We start from the raw sequence: 3910 nt of genomic DNA, 5'->3' as shown, positions 1-3910 counted from the left end.
TTCTTCCCTCTCTCAGGGGCAGGGTTGCAGGCGAGATGGGGATGCAGGAAGGGCCTGCTGGTTTCCTGTGGCCAGTACAGATGCTCTGGGCTTCCCTCTAGGGTGCACTTGTTGGTTCTTCAGATCTTGGCTCACTTCCCTTCAGGAAGCCAATAGATTCTCTGGCTGGCTGATTGTAACTCCTCCCACAGTCCTGGAATCCAAGGTCTATCTTGCACTGAGGTCCCTCTGTCCCTCCAGAGCAAGACCCAGGACAGTCCAGTCTGGCTGCCTTATGGGTCCACATTTGGCTGACGGGACACACAGCACCTTTTGGCCCCTCAGACTCCTGGAGTACAAGCTCCCTCGCACCAAGTTCTCTTTGCTTCATCAGCCTCTTGCTTTCAAGATTGCTCAGGTGTGAGGTGGGTGCCTGGCACCTTCGTCATCTCCAAGCTCTTGAGTGGTCTCCTTGAGACCCCAATCCCTAGGCTGAGGGAGGAGGAAAGCTCCCCCTTCCCCTGTGGACTCAAAGCCCTCCAGCAACTTCCTTTAAAGAAAATTCTTCTCAGAGCCCCAACTTGAACCTTTAATGTCTTTGGTGTGAAAAAGAGGCAAGGAGTCACAGCTAGTTTTTGGCCATCTCTTTGTAAGCCCTGTGCGTGGGCAGCAATTCATCCAGCGAGGTGGAATGGCGAGGCCCCCTATTGCCTCGGGAACCCAGCTAAATTGGGATGGAAATAATTCCATCTTAGTATATTGTCATATGGGTGATCAAACTACGGAACTTGCTGAGGCCACACAGCTAGTACCCAGCAGGCTGACTCTTAAGCCTGAGCTTTTCCTGCTGCAGGTGGTTCACCCAGAGCTGATTTAAAATAAGCTCATGGTACAGAGGCCAAGCCAGGAGGATGGAGTTAGATGGCCCTTGGTTCAAACTCAGCTGTCATTTATTAGTAGTGTGTCCTTGATAACTTTCTCCTTTTTGATTCTCCGATCATTTATCCAATAGATGTTTAATGGCCAGGTTGACTACTATGTGTAAGGCACTCAATTTCATTCTCTGTAAAGATACGGATAATAAAAGTACTTGTCTCACAGGAGTGTTGAGAATTAATGAGATCATGCTTAAATGTGTAACAGTGCCTGGCACATGGTAAGGGCTCCATAGCAGTGCCTATTGCCATTCATAAAGTTCCTACTATGTGTCAAGTGCTTCACAGACATCTTTAATCCCCATAGTGTAAGAGGTAGGAACTACCATCATCCCTGTTTTCTGAATGAGGAAGCCAAGGCTCAGAGAAGCTTAGGTGACTTGTCTAAGGTTATGCCTGGTAAAAGACGGAACCTAGTTCAAAGCCTGCCCCAAGCCTCCACATGCCCTCTGAGTTTGTCTCCTGAGGAAGGAAAACTTTTTGCCTTTTTGTCAAAGAACCAACCTCTAATCACCCTTCACAACCTAGCTCAAGGGTGCCCGCTTCTGTTTTCCCTGTCCCTCCCTGACCGACCCAATCATCCCTCCTGCCGCTGCCTTTGGGCCTGCATTTTTCACAGAAGTAGAGCCTCGTGGTCAAGGGCTGTGGCTTTGCATTCAGGTAGTTGGGGATTCAAATACCTCTTACTCCATGTGTGACTTCAGGCAAGTCCCGTCACTGCTTTAAGTCTCAGTAACTTCTTCCATAGTGGGCTAACCATGGTACCCTTGGGTTATTAAGGCACAAACGGCCTGGTGAGTGCTCAAATAATGGCAGCTGCTATTATGATTAGTACTAGCAAGTCCTAGTCCTGGCATTGAGGTTCTCAGGTTCTCAACACGGAGGGTAACTGGCCCTTAATAAACCTCTTAGTCCAGCTGAGACAGGGCAGGAAGGGACTGGGGACATTCCTGTCACACCTGCTTCCCACCCCAGACACATCTTCTCAGCACCTGTTGCAGGAAGACCCTGTGGCTCCTGGTGTCCTTTAGGACGCCCCTTCGTGGCTGAGAACCTGCTTTGGGAGGAGGGACTGCAGTTGCCAAGCATGCACCACATGGGGGTGCTTTAAGCCTTCTTGCCTTCCATCCTTTTATACAAGGTCTGGTCTCCATTTCACAGGTTCATGCAAGCACGCACTTGTTGAGCATCTACTATGCGTCAGGCACCATGCCACCTGCTCCGGATACAAGAGTGAGGAATAGGCATTTTTGCCCTCATGGAGTCTATAATCTAGTGGGGGACCAAGGAAACAAGCACATTAATAGAGTACATATTAGATGCAGCAGAGAGAAGAAAAATGCAGCAGGTCAAAGGGATGGAGGGTGGTGGGAAGGGGCCAGGGCCTATAGGGCTCTGCAGGTCTTAGAAGTTTCCAGGGGTAATGGAAAGCTACCAAGGACGTTAAAGGATGGGGGTGGCAGGTTGTGGTTAATGGTGCAAAAGAAGCCCTCTGCCTGGGTGGGTCAAGGGCAGAAGCTGGGGTACTGATGAGATTCTGCAGTCATAGGTGAGTGACTATGGAGGCTGGCCCAGGTGATCGCAGGGGAGGGGTGACCAGGGGCACCTAAAGGATTGCTGATGGACTGGACACGGCATGAGATGAGGCCATTGAAACAAGAGAGGCACAGTCACACAGTGCAGGAGCTGGCTCCGACTGGGACCTGGGACAGATGCTACAAGTCAAAGTGTTTTCTATCTGCTTCCCTGTCCTGGCCTGGGAAGAGAGTGTGGCCTGGAAGAGGGGGACTGGGATCCCCAGCCACAGACCTAAAACACAGGAGCCCAACCCCATTTAAAGAAGGCAGGCCTTTTATTTGGGCCTGGGAGTCCGGAGTTGGCAGTTCTCTCTGAAATGCCGGGAGTTAGGAGACAGGGAGCAGCAGTGAACCCTTATTTCTGTACCAGCTGCTTCCCCTGAATGAGCTCTAAGTAACCTTTCAGCTCCTGGCAGGGAAGGGCATGCTTTGTCCTATGGATGGGCATGAAAAAGGCCACAGCCCCTTTGGAAGACACTTTGGAATGCCATTAAAGCCATGTCCAGCTCTTGCCCCACATGCCTGCTTCTTCCCTGGTCTTCTGATGAGGAAGCAGTCGGATCTGTGCAAGACTCTACCCACACGGTTGCTGGGCATGACTGTTAACAAGATCAAACAACCCACATCCCACAGCAGAGACTAGTTAAGACTGCACTTTTAGAAAGGGCATCATGACAATTACTTTGCCTTTTTCATTTTGATGAATTTTGGATATCTACCAAGGCATGTCCAATGAACTGACATGCATCCTTGGCCTGGCCCATTTAATGCCAGGAGGTTCTCTTCCCAATCAGTTTTTGGGGAGATTCAAAATGCCCCAGTTGAGAACTGAATTCAGAGGCCCCGGAACCAGTGGCTATCCTTTTTCTTTTAAACCTGTGAAAGCCTATCTGGGTGGATGGGCCTTTCCATCTAGACTGCCCAAAACCGAAAACTAGGGCTGGGAACATCCTTCCCCAGCCTGGAAGCAGACCAGTGTGATCCCTGGTCCAATGTCAGAGGGACTGTCTCTCAACTGTGGTAGCTTCATCAACAATACAGGTAAGCGATCACCTGCCTTGCTTGCTTCCCAGAGGTGCTGGGGGCTCTTTGCAAACTACTGTAGATGATACAGGTTTTAAGTGGGTGTTTTTACAATCTCTTCTGCAATATACTAATTAAGCAGACACTGTGAGGAGGTGGGGGGAGGTCAAATGTATGTACATGGGCCTGGCAGTTACGGATGGAGTGTATACTGCACTCCATGGTGGCTGAACGTAGGCTCTGGATGGGAACAGGCAGTACCTTACCACTTACTGGCAGTGTGACTGGGGCTCAAGGTTTTGCACTGTGAAGTGGGACCTTTGTGACGCACTGAAGCACTTCTGCTGGCTGCTGTAGTTTCCGTCAAAGCAACCCATTAGAAAGTACAAAAGTCCA

The sequence above is a fragment of the Piliocolobus tephrosceles genome, chromosome 20, assembly GCF_002776525.5.
Source record: "Piliocolobus tephrosceles isolate RC106 chromosome 20, ASM277652v3, whole genome shotgun sequence".
Classification (NCBI taxonomy): domain Eukaryota; kingdom Metazoa; phylum Chordata; class Mammalia; order Primates; family Cercopithecidae; genus Piliocolobus; species Piliocolobus tephrosceles.
Note: the sequence above shows the minus strand (reverse complement) of the source record.